Source organism: Vidua macroura, chromosome 15 (genome assembly GCF_024509145.1).
Source record: "Vidua macroura isolate BioBank_ID:100142 chromosome 15, ASM2450914v1, whole genome shotgun sequence".
Lineage (NCBI taxonomy): Eukaryota > Metazoa > Chordata > Aves > Passeriformes > Viduidae > Vidua > Vidua macroura.
Genome location: NC_071585.1, coordinates 1291276 through 1310085, shown reverse-complemented (window position 1 = coordinate 1310085; position 18810 = coordinate 1291276).

The following is an 18810-nucleotide window of genomic DNA, read 5'->3' as shown; positions in this document are numbered from 1 at the left end:
CTGTCATCTTTGACTGAAATAATAAATGAACGAAAGCAGCTCCCTTCCTGTGCATTACCTGTTAGGATGAGCTCCCATCCCGAGCTACTGCTCCCTGTGCCACTGGCTCTGAAGGCCAGGGACACCACCACTGTGGGAACCTCCTTTTCAGCTGGCGTATGATGGGAGCACACCACTTTTTAATGTGAAATTAGCACACGGGGAAATCTGTCACAATAAAGCTAAAAGTTCCAGGGTTATTTTATACATACAGCTACCAGTCCTGGAAAGACTTGTTTGCCTCAGTGGTGGGAGCCCATCACTGGCCCTGGGCTGGGCCCACCATCCACACATTCCAGGCCATGTCCTGGGGCTGATCTGCACAAGTCGGGTCCCTTGTGTGCTAATCTCACGCTTACCTGAACACTGCAAAAATAAAAGTATAAAGGTTCTTGGTGCTCTTATCTCTCAACTGATTTGAAATGTGTAACTTGTAGTTGTGTTACCTTCACTGACATTCATAAAGGAACAACATTAAATGATGGTCCTGAAAATGAGACAAACTGAAGAATAACTGACACAATGGGAAAATGAAACTTACCCTGTCAAAGATTCCCCTTCCTCACTCTTGCATGAACCTGGCCCCTTTGCAAACAGCAAATGCAGTTCCACAGGATGCACATGGTCTCGCCACGATACAATCCCCTACCATCCCATTAACATTAGGGCAGGTTGTCCACTGAGGTGTTTCTGGTGGTTGCCACAGGCTGACTAAAATTCAATAATAGTTAAATTGTGTGTGAAAACAAGGTACAGGAATAAATTGGAGCGCAGCTTAACATATGAGTGAGGATGGATATTCTGTGATTTACTCCCCTTAAAGTCTCACAAGGAACCAGAGAACAAACAGTGTTTATTTCATTTTCTAACCTTTGGTTTGGTTAATTTCTAATTATCTTTACAAAGTCGTTACTGCTGAGGGTGGCCGTTAGGGTAGGAAGACTGGCAACTATGGGAAAATAGTTGCCACTATAGATACACCCTTAGTTGCCCTGAGATACACCCAGGGATCTGTGGAGCAGCAGAGGCAGAAATCCCACCAAGTGCAGTGGCTGGTGTTCCTGGCAGAGAGAGACCTCATTAACTGCTCAGACATCTCAGCCTTAAAAGCTGCAAAGATGCAGATGAGGTATTTGTTTGGGCTGGATTGAAAATGGGAACTAGTATCAAAATTTCAAATGAAGTTATGGCATGACCCAGATGTCAGACTGGAGCTGGAAGGTGAATCCTACACTGTAATAGTGGAAGGGAGTGAATTACATTTATCTGTAATGCCAACAGGAGGACATGACTGCTGGTCCAACCCGCCCAAAGCCCTGCCCCCCAGGGCACCGAGCAGCTCACAAACTGCAGCTCCAGAAGTCCACCTGGGTCTGCTGAAGGGAGCAGTGCAACCACAGCATGTCCTCCTGTGTGCAGAGTCACTTTCAATACAATTACAGCCTTCCATTATGGAGGAAATAAATGTGGGAGGAAACAAAGGACAGACACAGAGAAGCAAAACAGGGGTAGGAAGTAGGAGATATATGCTTACTGCGTCTCATTTGGCTCCATAGGGCTTTAGAAGGGCTGTCATATATCATGGCATTTATTATTTCTGCCATGGTACTAGGATGAGAAGTCCATTACAATATCGATCATTTTATTTTGCTCGGCTCTGTGCTGTGTAATGCTCGGCATGGCAGAAAAGGCTTACAAGTGATTTAGAAACAGCCGTACAGGGACAACTAGGAGAAAATCAGAGCTTCCCTGAATGGAATTCTCTTTTTAGCTAGCTTTTACAAAACTTAGGAAATTGTATTTTTAGCATGGTTAAAACCACAGTGCAGTTGTAATCAAACAATCAGAAGCTATAGACACAGTAAAGATTTCCTATGCAATCTTAATTTACATGCTGACATAATGAAATAATCTTCAGCTGCCCTGCCCCATGGCTGTCACATAACCTCTCCACCGGGCTCCCCCTCCCTTCACTAGTCAACAGTTTCTGTCCCTGTGAACTAAGGGCCAAAATCTTAACTGGCATCAAAACACCGTTCTTGATCTCAAAAAAAGATCACTTGCACACCAGAAAATGCAAATATTTCACTTTAGCCTGAAAGAACTGCACATTGCTATCCCCAGCTAGGGCAGCAAGAGGCAGGTGTTAGCTGTCCTCGTCCCCATGAACTGGGGGTACCAGCAGGAGCAATGTGCTGTCTAGGCACTGCAGTGGCAGCATGGACAGAGCCACCCTGCTGGGTGCCACGTGAGCGCCCTGAACACAGGTAAGAGCTGCATCTCCTGGGGCTGTTTTGGGAAGATTTGGCCTTGCATTTGCAATTTCCCTTCACCTCCAGGCTCGTTTGCAGCCAGCTCAGGACAGGGAGCTGTGATGGAGGCACCATCCTTACCTGGTTGTCTTCTTTCTTACCCACAGTCTGCTTTTTGCTGCTGACCCTGCTGTAAGTGGCACTGGAAGTTTTCTTCCTCTTCCCTCTTTCTGTAGTGCCTGTTCCATCCCCAGCTTTGCATGTAGCATATTTTTCATGCAGAGCAGCATAAAGAGCTGTGTCTGAAGGTCCTTCAGCACCAAAGAATGCTGCATCAGGGGAGCAGAGGGAGGCTGGTGACCCAGCTTCTGCTTATGGCAGCACAAGCTGGTGCTGCTCCATCTCTTCTATGATTTTGCATAAAGCTTTCAGGGGATCCTTCTCCTATTAGGGCCCAATTTCAGACATGCAACTGTAAAAGGGAGGAATGGCAGGTGAGCCAGGATGTCCACAGGGGAGGCACTCAGCTATTCCAGTGATGAAAAGAAGTAAGGTTACACAGATAGATTACAGGTGTCAGTGTGCACAACAGTAAAAATTGAGAATTGAGATAGCCTGAAATTTCTCTCTTTTATTCCTTTTTTTTTTTTTTTTGTCTTTTTTTTTTTTTTTTTTTTTTTTTTTTTTTGTCTTTTTGCTTTAAATATTCAGTACAGAATGGCCTCTAGGTCCTGGCCATGACCCTTCCTGGTTATTGCAAAAATTAACACTGTCCTGACTGAAACTGGGAGAAAAGCCAGGATACTTTAAAACTTTTTTTGTCCTGCAGGTCCCAAAGGCGAGGCCACTTCCCAGTAGGAGCAGTAGGAGTTTGGAATTGGTGGGGCTGACATGGGTAGGAAGGGGGTGGCAGCAAAGAGCTCCATCAGGCTAGTGAGGCAGACTGCACCTAACATCTCTCCCCAGTGATGCCACATGCCCTTGTACCATGAGCCACGACTCCCCCTGCAATATCATTTACTGCTGTGTACTGATACTATACCTGCTGCCAGCCCATGACACTGCTCTGCTTGTTACACTCCATGAGCTCGATCCCAAAATGAAGTTCTGCAGCACTGCTAGGGTACATGAGTTCTGCTGACCACTCATGGGCAGCCAGGACCGTGGAGATGGGAGACAACACCTGATACTGCACATCAAAGTAGCCTGTTCTGGTGGTCCCTTTTCACATCTACTCCTACTGCAGCACAAGCTTTGAAATATTACCCCTGTGCCCCATGGTTCCTGCAGGGTCTAGAAGAGCAGACATAGGGCCATGGGGTGGGGCACAGCAGGATCGTGTCCAGTTCCTGATTTTCCTGCGTTTGTTATACTCCATTTCTACAGCTTCACTGCCAGAGCCTGAGGGGCAGGTCCATTTGGTGTTTGAGTGACATGCAGGATGCTGTTGGTCAACCATAACTTGGTGTAGTTGCTCTGGCTGTAAGTTCAGGAAAGATGTTCCCTCATCTTAGCACTGTCAGTTCCCATTTCAAGGTCGACAGCACCCTCTAGTGATCCCAAATCAGCTTCCTCCATGGCTGCCTGCTTTCTCCCAACTTTCATCCATGCCCCAGGTGTCCCAGGTGAGGTTTGCCTGTCTGTGCCTACCTACTACACCCTTCCTACTAGAGGGTTGTTTACTGGAAGGTCTTTCATGGGGAGACTGATTTCCCTTGGCCACAGTCACAGACCTCAGAGATGGGATGGCATAATCCAAACTAAATCCCAGGCCAGAAAACGTGGCAGAGCTGTGTTCCAGACCCCATTTGGCTCAGCGAGAATCTTACCTGCCCTCTTAGGCAGATTCCACATTTAAAATAAATCTGCCCAGGGAAAGAAAATAATCTCTCTCATTCTTCCCTTAGGTCTCTGCTATGTTTGACCTCAGCCAACATGTTGTGTAAGGACCTCAAGCACACCAGTCAAAGGTGGCATTTTGTCTTCAAGGTCCCACTGGCATGCACAGCTCATAGTACAGATGTCAGGAGAGTCAAAAGCTTGGCCAACATTATTTGAGCACAAGCAGACAGGCAGCTCCACACCTCCAAAGCGCAATGGGCCCTTCTGTTCTTTTCCCATTACACCCCCTGCAAAATACCCTACAAAAAAAAAAAAAAATCTGCTGGATCCACAGGCAAACCTGGAAAGGTTGATGTGTTGTTATCACCCCAGTTCCTGCACTGCTGCATTTCACCCTCCCCACAAGAGTCTCTGGGGCCTCTGTGGTGGATAAAAAGGCAGAAGGGTATTGTGTTGATGGCAGTATCATATTGTGTCTCTACTCTTCCTAGCTGGGACAATGTGCAAATTTCACTGCTGCCTTCTCTCAGTTCCTTGGCGCTTCATCAGGGCATCTTGCAGGCTCAAGGTGCTGCAGGGGAGGAAACAGAAGGACACCAAGTTTCTGGATGCTCTTGCTACAGAATTTTGATGCATCAAGCACCTCCTCCACCAACAAAGTTGTGGCCAGGAAAAGGGTACTATGTGGGATACATGTGGCAAGCTCTTGTGTTTCTACTTGATTGCTAGGCTAAAAGGGTTCTAGCTTATGCTAGGGGACACTCTTGGAAACCAGGAATCTGAAGCCATGTGGTTATACACATGGATCTGGATCACAGCTCCCAAATTTGCAGAGACAAATCTGGGAAAGGTCTTTCAAAACCACTCCAAAGCCATGCAGAACATGATGTATATTTAAAGCCACACACATGAATTAATTTATTTCCTGGACTTTCCTGAGCTTATCTAATGTATTAAACTGCTCTGCAGGGTAGGTTGAATGTGTCCAGCTGGGGCAGCAGGATGAGGGTTTCTCATCACAGCAGCATTCAGGGTGGGTTACTGGCTCCTGCACAAAAAACACCCGCAGATCACTTGATATGATTCTATGTATATCAATATGAATATATATGTGCTTATAGGCTTCAGCAGGCTTTTGGACAAAGATATTTACTGAACAAATGAACATTTACCACATTTTCAAACTACAGTTTTGAAAATCTTACAGATCAAATAATGAGCTCTGGCTGGATCTCTGATCACAAGTGAGTTTAGAGATGTAATACATAGCTCTAGGATCTGTGTGAAGCACTGCAAATGTCAAAAATCAAATTGAATGGTAGGAATCTCTGGGAGATAAACAGCAAATATCATTAGGTCAGTGTATGAGTGTGGGGTACAACCACATCTTGACTACTGTAGGTAGCAATAGGCATGTTGGGAAAAAAAGACAAAATAAAGGGCTATACAATAACAAGAAGCACGGAGAACAAGAAACAACTGCCTGACGTCTCCCCTAATACAAGAAATAGAGGACATAAAATGAAACTTGTAGGTGGCAGATTAAATATAAAAAAAATAAAGAGGCAGATCCTCAGCCAACACATAGCAGAGCTGTGCAAGTCACTGCCACAGGATGCTGGGGACGTCAGAATTTCATGAGCATCAGATATGCTCATGGGAAAAGAAAAAGCAGCAAGGGAGAATAGGCAAAAGACACTGTTCTGTGGCTCAATAAATCCTTGAACAGCTTGGAAGAGATTCTGGGGAAAAGATCACTGTAATCTTAGTCTGCTCTCACACATTTTTTCCAGGCACTGTTGGAGACACTGGGCTGGCTGAGCACCCAGCGTGCCCTGGTGTCACAGAGACAGATGCTCCCAGCAGCTGCAGCTCAAGAGCCCTTGGATCCAGGCTGGGCTCCCGCCCAGTGGGCCCCACAGTGCTGGGTGCAATACCCACATCCAGAACAGAGTCCAGTTTTGAGGCTGGTCATACAGAGCAGAGGTTTAGGATATTCTGGCCAGCCGTTTCCATCCAGGTGCAGCCAGCTTTGGCAATCCCACAGTGGAAGGCTGTTCAGTGACAGCAGAGGCTCCTACAAGCTTGTACTGTCACCTGCATTGGAAACCTACTTCAGATGAAGTCTCTGTTGTACTGCTGCTAGTAATCTGCAGCAGGTAGAGACAGAAAGGTGACAAAATATTCACACAATTATCTCAACGTTCATCTCACAACTGTATCCTATAGTGGGGAAAACTAATCCCTGGAGGAAGGTTACTCATGGCCCTGGTTCCTGGATGACACAAATGAAAAACACACAGACCCCGTGTTTAATTCTCTGCATTTCCCAAACCAGTTGGGAACCCAAACCAGGGAAGCCCCTGGTCATGAATGGTGCATATGTGGGAGATGTAGGCTTTCAAAAAATGGGTGGTGGGTTTACCAGTGTTTGGGGCCCTGTGGTATATTAGCCCTCAGAATAACATATAGCTTCCTTTCAAGAAAGGATTTCCATCTACCTTAAGAAGAAATTCTTCAATTTCATCTAAAATTTGGAAGTCTGAGTGCTGAGAGCAACATTAAAATAAGAGTTCCTATCTGTCTTGTACTGCATCTACATGCTGCCACTGTGTCACACCCACATGCTGTCACTGTGTTACACTCACCTGCGTCATCTTGTATGTTCTGGTCTTGGCATGTGGCTGGAACACCTCCCATGTGCCCAGTCATCCCTCAGAGCAAGTGGCACATGGCAGTGCTGGAGCTGAGCAGAACACCAGGTGGATCAGCTCCTGAGGGTCCATGAGGTCCACAATGCCATCCTTCCATGTGCTGTCATGTCACTGTGGTGTCCACAACAGGTTGTATCAGACACAATCCAGGCTGTATCAGACACAATCTAAACAGATGCAGTTGCAAACCCACAATTTATATGTTGGCCATAGAGGAGGAGAAGTCAACTGAGGGGGTCTCTGACACTCATTTGTTAGACCTGGCACACTTTATTGACACCTGCTGCCAGCATCCAAGGTCCCTGCAGGGCCATTGTGCTCCTAGAACGTGCTCCCATAACACACCTGCTCCTCCCTGTGGTGCTGAGGCCTCTGGCCCATGGAGGTTCCACTGGTTTTATTTTACAGGATATTGTTGGAGATTTATGTTTCCAAAACTAATAGACCTTTTAAAAAGTCATTCCATGTAATGAAAAACAGATCAGAGTCTCAGTTAATATAAATGTCATTAGTCTGTGTAAGAAAATCATCCTCCAGATAAACCCACTGGATGTAGAGCAAGGATGATTTTAGCTCATTGGTTTCTTGTTAATATATTGGAATACTTGGATCAGTTCTGCAACCACGTTCTGTCCGGGATCCCCACTGAGTGAGAGCAGAGTCACCGCTGAGAGAGCCCCCTGCTCTCCAAGGCCCCGTGCTCCAGGTCTTGCTCTCATCAGTAGCAAAATGAAACCATCACAGCTCTGGGCTCTGATGTCACCGCCAGATCAGCAGAATGCTTCCCTAACTAATGCAAAGTCTGGGAACTCCCAGAGGCTCAAGCCAAGTTCATGGCCATGCGTTTCAGGCTGAGGAGTCGCACCTGCGGCCTCTCGTGGATATTGGGGCCATCTGTGGGGCTGGGGCCGCGCTGTAGGTCCGTGGGCCGCCCGTGGCTCGGGGATGAAGGAGTTAAAACCGAGCGCTGGGGCGGGACGGGGCCGGCGGGGCCGCGGCGGGGTCCGGGCGCCAGAGGGCGCTCTGGAACCGCAGATCTCGCAGGGAGCCGCGTCCAGAGGCGAGGCGGGGCGGGGCGAGGCGGGGCGGGGCGGGGCGGGACGGGCGGGAGAGGGGACAGGGCGTGGGGACAGAAACAACTGGGGACAGAGCGTGGGAATAGAAACAACTGGGGACAGGGCGTGGGGACAGAAACAACTGGGGACAGAAACAACTGGGGACAGAAACAACTGGGGACAGAAACAACTGGGGTCAGAGCGTGGGGACAGGGCGTGGGGACAGAAACAACTGGGGACAGAAACTGGGGATAGAAACAACTGGGGATAGAAACTGGGACAGAAAATGGGGACAGAGTGTGGGGACAGAAACTGGGGACAGAAACTGGGGATAGAAACTAGGGACAGAGCGTGGGGACAGAAACTGGGGACAGCACCTGGGGCAGAATGTGGGGACAGCACCTGGGGACAGAACGGGGGGACAGAACGTGGGGACAGGACCGGGAACAGCATCTGGAACAGCACCTGGGGACAGAAACTGGGACAGAAATTGGGGACAGAAACTGGGGACAGAACATGGGGACAGCACTTGGGAACAGAATGTGGGGGACAGCACTTGGGGACAGAACGGGGGGGACAGAACAGGGGTACAGCACCGGGAACAGCACCGGGAACAGCACCTGGAACAGCACCTGGGGATAGAACGTGGGGACAGCACCGGTGACACTGCACCTGGACACAGCACCTGAACTGTATCCCCACGGGAGCGTGGCTCGCAAACACTGAACCCTGTGCTGGAGAAACACAACATTATGCTAACAAAACATTGCCAAAGTCTTGAACTCAACCTCAGTCCTTGCAGTATTCAGCTTTTGGCTGGATTTACCTTGCTTTTATGAAGGTGTAACTTATCAGCAACTGTGCTGCAGTCAGGCCCATTTAATCAACATTAAATTTGGCCTTTTGGGTATATTAAGCTGTTACAGATGACTCTTATTTTCTGCAGAACCAAACTTCCCAGTACCATCATCTATCCTGAGAATCTATGGAAATACAGACACCTGAACCAGGCAGGGAGCACCAGGAAATTCCTTGGTAAAATCCCTGTGCTCTCCAAGCAGGCCTGAATAAATAAATGTCCATGACTGCAGGGACTGCAGCAGCCAGACCTTCTCTGGTGCTCTCACTGCTAGAGAGCAACAACAAACACACACAGGAGCAGATGAGTTATCCAGAGCCTCTGCTTCCAGCCCTGGAAACCCTTCCGGGACCACATGGCATTGCCACCCTCAGCTCTACCAGCAGACTTTTCTCATGATGAGCATAGTGTCTCACACTGTCACCAGCATTAGCATTTAAGATGATTTTCTGCTTGTATGCAACAACTGAACTGTGGAACAGCAAACCCAGAATGGAGGAGGTTTGAGTAACAAACCCAGAAAGGATTAAATCTGCAGCAAAATGCAGGGCTGCCCAGTGGGTTCAGGTGAGCCCTGGAGCAGGTCGAATCTTGCAGATTTCCTAGGGAAGGGAATCCTGGAGCTGGAGGGATCTCTCTATGTCATTCCGAGGATCCCAGCTCAATAACAGAGAGACGGATAATAGCATTTGAACACTATCTGCTTCAATTCAATTGTATTGATTTATTGCCAGTCCAATGAAGCCATCAAGTGTACAAAATGGTTAATCTTATTTTTTTTCCCTGCTGTCTGTTCAGAGGAGTGAAGTTGTAAACACTGATCCATGCAAGGAGGGTGGCAGGGGAGATACATTGAACTTTTTTCAAGGCAAATGCTGATTTGTGTCTGTGCAAAACGAATTTAATTTTAGCACAGGGCAAAGGAAGGACACAAGCCCTTCCCACTCCAGACTCCCAGTGGAAAGCTGGTCCACCTGAGTGGTTTGGAGCCACCTTGCTGACCCACCTCCCTGGCATCACCACACTCACTCAGCCTCTGGGAGGTGGCAGGAGCCCCAACATTACCAGTCTGGGTCAAGAGACCCCAAACCCACCTGGGGGATGTGGGGCTGCCTCCCTCTTTTTATGCTTGATTTACCAAATTCCCAGCCTTCCCCAGCTCAGGGAGGGAAACAATAGTCCAGCCCATCCAAGCAGACCCAAGTCAGGCAGGACATTGCTGCTGCTTGAAACACACCACTGCAAAACAGAGAGTGACGTGTACAGTGTGGCCAGCAGGTCCCTGCTCCAGTGCCTGATGCCCAGGAGAGAAGGAAAATTAGTTATTTTTTTTAAAGTATTTTCTTTTAAAATGTACATTTGCAATTAAAGGCTGAGTATACTCTATATTTTATTAATGATGTGGGATAGCGAGGCATTTTAAAGCTTTCTATTTTGATGATTTTTTTAGGAGGAGGAAGGGAAGGAATTGAAATGGAAAACTTAACACTTATGATTTCAAAAATTTGGCTTATATTTTAGGTTCTGGTAACATGCAATTACAGGCACTTAGAAAGAATTCCCTTTTTTATGCTATGCCCTAGAGCATAAAATTAAGAGGCCAATTCAGGCATTGTACTGCTTTCAGAGGCAGTTTGCTGCAGCATAGATCAACACGGAGACTGACTGTCGCCTTTCTATTGAATTAGGTCTATATTTTTGACAAGTATGGCAGCAGTATCATCACTTTAATCACCAACAATCCATTGTGTCTCTTTATGCTAATAAATAAAACATTCTGTGTTAAATATTTCCCAGTAAGCCCTTGAAGACCTGCAATCACCACTCCTCCTATATATGTTCCCAAGTAAAATAATATAATGGTAATAAAATCAAATGATGTCTAGGAGTTTTATAGACAACTAATAGCAGTTATTGCAAAGTGCACATCAGATACCAATTGAAGGTTACATTTCTCTTTAATATAATATAGCATGCATATTTCACTAACTGTCTCTGTATATCAAATGAATTAAGCAGTAGGATGATATCAGTCAAAAATGGAGTTCTTTAGGAGAGGTCTTCAGGCATAAGAGTTTTACTGGAGCTGTGTATTAAGAGTGGGAACACTGGCTGCAAAATAGGGGAAAATCATCCCAGGTTACTGAGGAATTGCTCAAGAAACCTCCTGACAGTTCCAGCCAGCCCTGTCCATGCACTGAGGCTTTGCTCTAGGGATTGATGTGTGCAAGGGTCTCACAAATCATCATGGAAAGCTGGGAGGGACCCCCCAGCCCATCACCCATCCTCTGCTCTGGAAGAGCACACTGGGCTCAGCCCAGGTCCTGGAGCCGTAATCGCAAAGCAGAGGTGAAGGTCTTAGAATAAACACAAGAGTGGGCTCACTCTTTGGATCAAGAGTGAGCCCACAAAGGCACCCAAGCTCCTGCCATTTGTTCTCCAGGGCTCTGGCAGCAGCTCAGCCAAGGCTCAGGGCTTCTGCAGCACAGGGTGTACCATGGGGCCACTGTCTGCCCTGTCCTGTGGCAGGACTTCCCTTGCTCCCACCATCCATGGGGCCCTGGAATGCCCACATCGTCCTCCCCATCGCTGCTTGGCCCATCCCAGGGCTCCTCAAGCCCTGCAGCCCCTTTGCTGCTGGAGCGACTCCATACCAGCACTGGGAGCACGGCACAGCCCAGAAGCCCCAATGCAGATCCAAAAACACACCTTGTCCTCAATCTCCTTGATTTCCCTGGCTTCATTCCCACACTTCACTCTGGAGTCTGAGAGCCTTGGAGTCACCCTAAAGAAACCCTTTCCTAAACTTCAGATCTGCTTGTTGAGAGATTTTTCCCATCCTCATTACTAACATAGCTAATACATTCAGGGGGCCCCGCCTCAGTCAACATGAATTGTAAACCCTTTCTCTAATCCCCTCAACAATACCCCTCCCCAAACCTTTTTTCTATCTTAATTAGATATTCTATCCCTTTGGTTTAAAATAGTATTTAATTTCACTTAATGATTTCAACAAAAAATATTAGGATTCCCCAAACAGACATGTTCCCTCTGAATTCTCTCATTCTTTTTTCCAAGGGCTTCAGTTTCATCTTTTTGTTGCTTTGTCAAAACACAGCTAATTGACTGTCCTGAAAGTACAATTTTAGTAATTTCTCTCAATGAAGCATTGCTGCCTCCTCTATTAACACTGTCTAATTGGACTTTGAATCCCCAACCAGCGACTTCACCCATGCTACAGGCCCGGATCACTGCAACAGTAAATATCAGCATCCCAGTTAAATGTAGGTTGGCTCACATTCCCCCAAAATTGGCTTTCTGCTCCTTAGAGTCCAATCTGATGTAGTATTACATTAACCATTTTTTTCTCTGGGAACTGGGGGGAGGGAGGAGAAGCTGCAGCGCAGATCTGTGTTTCCTCTGCTCGCAGAGCGCGTTTGCTCCCAGAGGGAGCGCTGCGGGCTGGCAGGAGCTCTGCAGCCTCCCAGCCCTCATTTCCACCTTCTCTGTTAGCGGCTTCAGCTGCAGACAGCACAGCAGGCAAGAACACAGCAGCACTGATCCCCACAGCTCCAGAGGGGTACCTGCCACCCAATTCCGTCACCCAGAGTTGGACCCCAGCACAACTCTGCTGTGGGCAGCAGAAACCATTTCTCTTTTTTCCCTCCTCCTTCTCCAAAATACAGGCTGTATGGCACGTGGCTTTCTACCATCGACGGCTTGGCACATACTGGGGGGCTGGGCAGGTTGAGTGGCCATGCCACACTGCAGCAGCAGCAAACCACCCCCGGGGTTCATCTGCGGCCGCTCTAATTATCTCAGAGCATCTGCCATTAAAATGCAAGATCAGGCCAGCTACAAGTAGGAAACAGAAACAGAACTCCTCATTGATGCCTGTAACAGGCACCAAAGGCGTATAACTCTGCATAATTGCTAATTGTTATTACTGTTGCAGTTGATGCCAGAATTGCTCGGAGATGCCTCTTGCTCCTTGTGTCCCTGCGGGAGTTGGGGGGAGGCTGAATCCAACCACGAGCAGTGGCAGTGTCCCCAGCAGGGAGCCCCCACGGCGAGGGTGTCGAAGTCACCCCAGGAGTCTGCAAAGCCCTGTCAGAAACCGTCAGCACTCTCCGCACCAGCAGCCAAAATCGCAAGGGACAGAGTTAAGTGCGAGTTCAAGTGGGAAGAGGGCGTGCGAGCGCTGCAGGGCCGGCTCTGGGAGGGCCGGGGCCGCACAAAGCGCTCCCGCTGTGCCACGCTCCGCGTTCAGCTCCCGCTGCGGGACCCTCCGGGGCCTAATGAAGCCACTTGACCTCTTGCTACCTCCATTCTCCGATCTCCAAGAGGGTATTAATGCTCCTGACACACAGGCAGTCAGGGGGTGGGGGTGGGTTTGACACGGGCTGTTCCAGCCCTGCTCACAGCTCTGCAATAGAGCAGCCTAAAAACACTCTAAGATTACCCATTCTGTTGTGTTGAAGAGCTCCTTACAGTACACAATACTATCAGATGTTTTTCCCCCTTTGCCACTGCATTTCTGTGCCCCCAGCAGGGTTCAGCTAGGGTCTAATTTTGTATTTCTGAGCTGGATTTCCATTGCTCACACTCAGACCGCTTCACCACCCACACTGCTCTAGGTGTGAAACCCTCATAAATCTGACCAAGAAGCCCCATTTCTGCTCTGTGCATGCACAACCCACAGCTGAACGATCCCTTTGCTCCCCTGCAGTGACTCACTGACTGCTTCTCCTTGCCCAATGCCCAGTCTGGAGGCCCAAAGCTCCAGGGTGTGTACCAGCTGAGCCTTACACCAACAGTATATGTCATTAACAAAACATAAACCAGCAGTCACAGCTTAACGAGAAAAGTTAAATCTCTTTATGCAGTTAAATAAAGATACCTTGTCCAGTTGTTAAGAAGTGATTAACTTATCTAAGAAATAACAGCACAATGGCTGTCAGACTGGCACACAAACACTAAAAAGAGCAGGGATCAGATAACATATTAGGCTAATTATAAAGAGAAGAAAAGACAGGCAGAAGCATAAAATAGCCATGTGGACAGTATTTTTCTGGAGTTTTTCTTTGCACAGAAAAGGCTAAACATGTTCTGCAAAAAAGATATATGGATATTAAGACAATTTCTCTCCTGGTTTTCCTAATTTAGTGCTGTACATGAGGAGGCAGTGCATGTTCAGACAACCTGCCAGGTTGTGTGAAGCAGTGGCCAAATCTTCATAGAGACCCAGCTTCTTCAAACTAAGAGAAATCCTTAAATCTCTGCACAATCAACCTGGAGCACAATTCCAGGTCCTGGAGGCTTTGCAGAGCAGAAGCGAGGCAGCACAACCCATCCCACCCACCTCCTGCTCAGCCCCTTGCCATGGACATGTTCCTCCTCTGGAGCAGCCACAGAAACTCCTGAGATTCCTGGAGCCTGGGTACACTCAGTTCCTTATTAGCCTGGTGTGTTCATCAGAGTCACCAGCCCTGAGGTCCAAAGACTCTTGATTTCCCTCAGAAAGAAACTGAGTGCCTTTCCTGCAATTTCTGCCCTGTTTATACTCCCAGAAATGAGGTTTATCTCTCTTTCCTGGCCAGGTTATTCCATACCACCTCATGTCACTGTTGGGGCCAGGGAAAAGGAACACTCTGGCTTTTGAGAAGAAGCACGTGGCTTCCAGTGGGAAAACGTGGCGGCATTGTCCATGCTTGTTCCTTGCTTGGGTCCCTGTGGATGCAGCCTGCTGCACACAACCAGAGTGAGGTTATCTGTGACAGCCTTTGGGACCTGCCAAAATCCTGGCACCTGAGAGACTTGGGAGGCAGAAAGCAGGGGGCACAGCACTGGGAGAAACCTCTAGAATTAAATGGGGATTGTGAGCATCTCAATCATAAGTTTAGGCTTTAAACATCAATTTAGTGGGAGTGGATGAGTTGCAAACCCATCTTTGGGCAGGAGGTTGCCCACTGTGCTCTGACAGCCAGCTAAACACAGACCTGCCCTCCCCTTCCAACCATGGACAGCAACAGCCCCCAGCTCTGCAGGGATGTGCTAATACTGAGGGATATCCAACCCCTCATCCCATTGTGCAGGATATCACCCACAGCAAAGTTTTCCAACACAACCAAAGTGCTGACCTGACAGCTCAGGACCTGGGACCAAATGACTGGGGCAGCCAGAAGTATCTGGTCGCTGTTCAGGGAACAGGGAGGTGGATTTCCATTTTCAATACTTGCATCCTCTTTAGAGCTTTTTTTTTTCCCCCCACTAAAACCTAATATTAATAATGATGGCAGATCCTACTTTCCTTGAAGTAATGCCAATTTTAATGCATTTTTTAATATAAATATAATGCTATTGAGGAACAAGTAGTAAGTGATAGATACTTTAATGGGAGTCAATATGTATTTGTATGTGCTTTATGACTTAATCAATATTGCTACATTAGCAAGAATAAATATGGTGTTTCCTTTTTTGGCCTTGGAAAGAACAAATATGGAAAGTCATATTCTGAAGTTTAGGAATGAATAAAATCTCCACATTGCCCAGACAATTCAGTCAATTTCTTGCTATTCATTTGTTCTCCAGAGCAAAGAGAGGAAGTACATCCTAGGCTGCACAGGCAACACTGAGGTCTCAGCCTGGGACTCCAGTTCAGATTTTTAACAGGGAACTTCCTAAGAGGAAACAGGCCCCAGTAGACAGTGTAGATCCACGTGTAGATCCACTCCAGCATGCTGAGTGTCAAGGTGAAAGGTTTGACACAAAAGCAATGAGGGCTTTTACTGCTGAGGAGCAAGACCAGCCCTTCCCAAGCTGTGCCTGGCCTGGCATGCTGGCAAAAGGAAATGACAAAATGCTCCTGGTTTACTACTGCTCAGCCATTCACTGCTCCAAAAGCAAAGGTTGTAACAGGGATAGGACATCCAATTTTGTTATTGACACAAACTTTTCCATCAATTCTTTTTCTGGAGTACTGGCCTCACCCAGTGCAGAAGGAAGCCCAGCCCCAGCTGCAGGACATTAGTCTTGGACTCAATGATCCCAAAGGTCTTTTCCAGCCCATTTAATTCTGTGATTCTGTGATCTTACACATTCTACACATTCATCCTCCAGTGGCAGGCCTTCAGCTGGAGCAAATCTGCTGGGAATGCTCTTCCCCAGCTCCCATCTGGCCTTGCTGCCCCTCAGGTCAGAGTCACACTGTTGGCATGTGCTGGTACTTGCCCCAGGTAAGGCATGACCTGTGCACCATGCAGCAGCTCCACTCCTGCTGGACCCATGCAGGGACTGAGATCCAGCATGTGCCATCTGAGGTTGAGCACTTTGATGGGATGCAGCACAAGACTGGCTTCTGATACTGGCTTTGAGTATCCCCAGACTGTGCCTGAAAAGTCCCACTCCTGTCGGCGCTGCTGGGAGACAAATCCAGGCAGCATTCAAGAAAACAATAAAGATCACAGCATTTGTTCCTGCCCCAAAATCCCCCAAATCCAAGCAAGCAATACCCATTTCCACTCAGAATCTTCATGTTTCCAATATCACATTTTGGGGCTTCATCTTGAAGACACCAGTGAGATGCCCAGCATGTTCCAGAGGGTTTAAGGCAGGATCTTAATTTATCTCATCTGACTAAATACCCTCAGAGCAGGTCTCAGCAGTGACCAATGTCGCTCGATGTCCCCCCACACAGCTCCTTTCCCAGCCATACTACCCCTGCAGTTACAGAGGGCCTCTCACTTGAGATCCTCATTCCAATGTTCAAAGACTTGGATGGATGCTGTGATGCCTTCCCTCCCCAGCCCAGCTCTGTGAGGGCTCCTCCATCTGCGCGTGCTGCCTTCAGCAGGGGCTGCCCGGGCTCCACACAAGCAGAGCTGTAAGGTGCATCTGAGATACCTGGGACTTGAGAGGCTTTTCAGTGTGCTCCTCTTGAGGAAATAACATCTGGAAATTCAGCCACTGCTTATTGCATCTGCCTTTGGCTGGAGCCAAGCTGGTTCTGTCTGCACCCTCCACCGCTGGCCTTCTGAACTACTTAGAATATGGACTACTTTCCTAGAACTGGGCTAAAAGGCTGTGCCAGCGATGCTGGAGCTCTGCTAAACCCACCTGGGGCTGGCTGCTCCCAGCCCAGTGGCAGCAGCTGAACTAAATGCAGTCTCTCCCCCTGCACTGGGTGTCTCCTGCCCTGCTGTCACACAGGATCACCCCCACGGCTATCCTCCTGCCATTCTGAATTTACTCTGCTTTCCGTGGTGTCAGAGCCTGACCTCACATATAATTGAGCCAGGACACGCATAAGGGCGGGAGAAGGAAAAGAAAATCTCCTCTATCCTCAATTTGGAGAGTTTGGCAATATTTGTTTATTTTTAACAGATCATCGCCACCACATTTCAGCCCTTTTCCCGTTGTGATCATTAGAACTTTTAACCGGATCATAAATCTTTTATTAACATTTGGTATTATACTAATTAAAACTGTTCCATGTATGTATTATTAATTTCTCCAGCACTTCTTGTGAGGGTGATGGTTTTAGCTGGCTTAGCAAAATTCACCATAGTAAATAAGGAGAAACTAATTTCCAAGCAATTAGGCTTGCAGAAAAATAAGTTTCTTAATGAAGGGGATGATCATTACAAATTTTACCTAAATAAACAGAGTTTCTTAATGGTAACTCTTCAAGCTAAGTAAACAGATTGGTGTGGTAATGTCCTAAGCAATACTTAAATGTAACTGTTTAATAAATTGGTAAATTACTCATTTCATCTTAGAACAAAATGGTAATACTGTAGTAATAACCTAGTATATATTCTGTAAATATGAAGCATTATCACTTTAGCTCTGAAGAAATCACCACAGTGATATGTCAGCATTGATCTAAAACTGCAGCATTTTATCTCAAGTTTATTACCCATTTTTGAGAATTGCTGAGATTTTCAGAGCATAATGGCAATAAAAGAAGATTTTAAAAAGCGCTTAAATGTGCATAAGTTAATCAGAGGTATCCTCAGGGGGAAAAGGAAATTTGGTAAAACATGAATTATAAGCATCATTTAAACTTACTTTGGACACCAGAGATAATAAATGGCACCATAATTTAGAAATAGCTTTTAACATCAATGACTGTAAGAGGCACTTTACTGTTCATAAGAATTGCAAAGCAACGGTGCTGAGGCCAATTTTATTAGCCATTTTTTTGTTGATAAAAGCAATACAACCATTTCCAAAATGAGCAGACAGGAACAAGAGTTACGTATTAATATGCAAAATGCATTTGAGTTGGGTTTTTTTTTTTTGTTTTGTTTTGTTTTTTAAATAGCCAACAATACATTTGCCAAAAGATACAGTCTGGAGACAATTGAATGATCATTGAAGAAGAATAAAGCCTGCTCAGAGTTTACATGTTTGGGAAGAGGAGGGAAAGAGAATCGTTCATACATCCCTATTTACTGGGGAATGTCGCAGCACTTCCGAGCTCATGGGAGCCGCCGTAAATCAGCGGAGGCAGCGCGGGTGGATCAAGGCTTCTCCTTGCTAACTTTTCCCAGCCGGCAGCGCACGCCAGGCTCGGAGGCCCGCACAGTGCCCTATTAACGCGCTCCTCTCCCGCGGCAGAGCCCCACAGTGCAGCTGTCAGAGCCGTCCATTATCAGCCCTCGCACCGATACATTTTGGCGAGGCAGGACAAGAGCGCCTTTGAGGAGCGGCAGCCCGGGCGTTACCGGGGTCCGGCTGCCCCGCCTCCGCTGCCCGGGAGCGGGACCGGCCCAGGTGAGCTCCGACCCCGCTCCCGGGGAGCGCGGGCCGATATCGCCCCGAGCTCTGACCCTGCTCCCTGCCCGGCCCAGCAGCACAAAACATCCGGACTTGGCTTTACCCTGAGGCAAACAAACCCGGCTCAAGAATTAAATTTTAATTTAATTGGTTTCAGACTACCCCCGAGTCTCGAGAATAAGAGAGATTAATATTCTTGAGACTTTCCGTGTCTGGAACATCCAGGATCATTGACACATGAAGCAGCCCTGCTTGGCAGAATGGGCTGT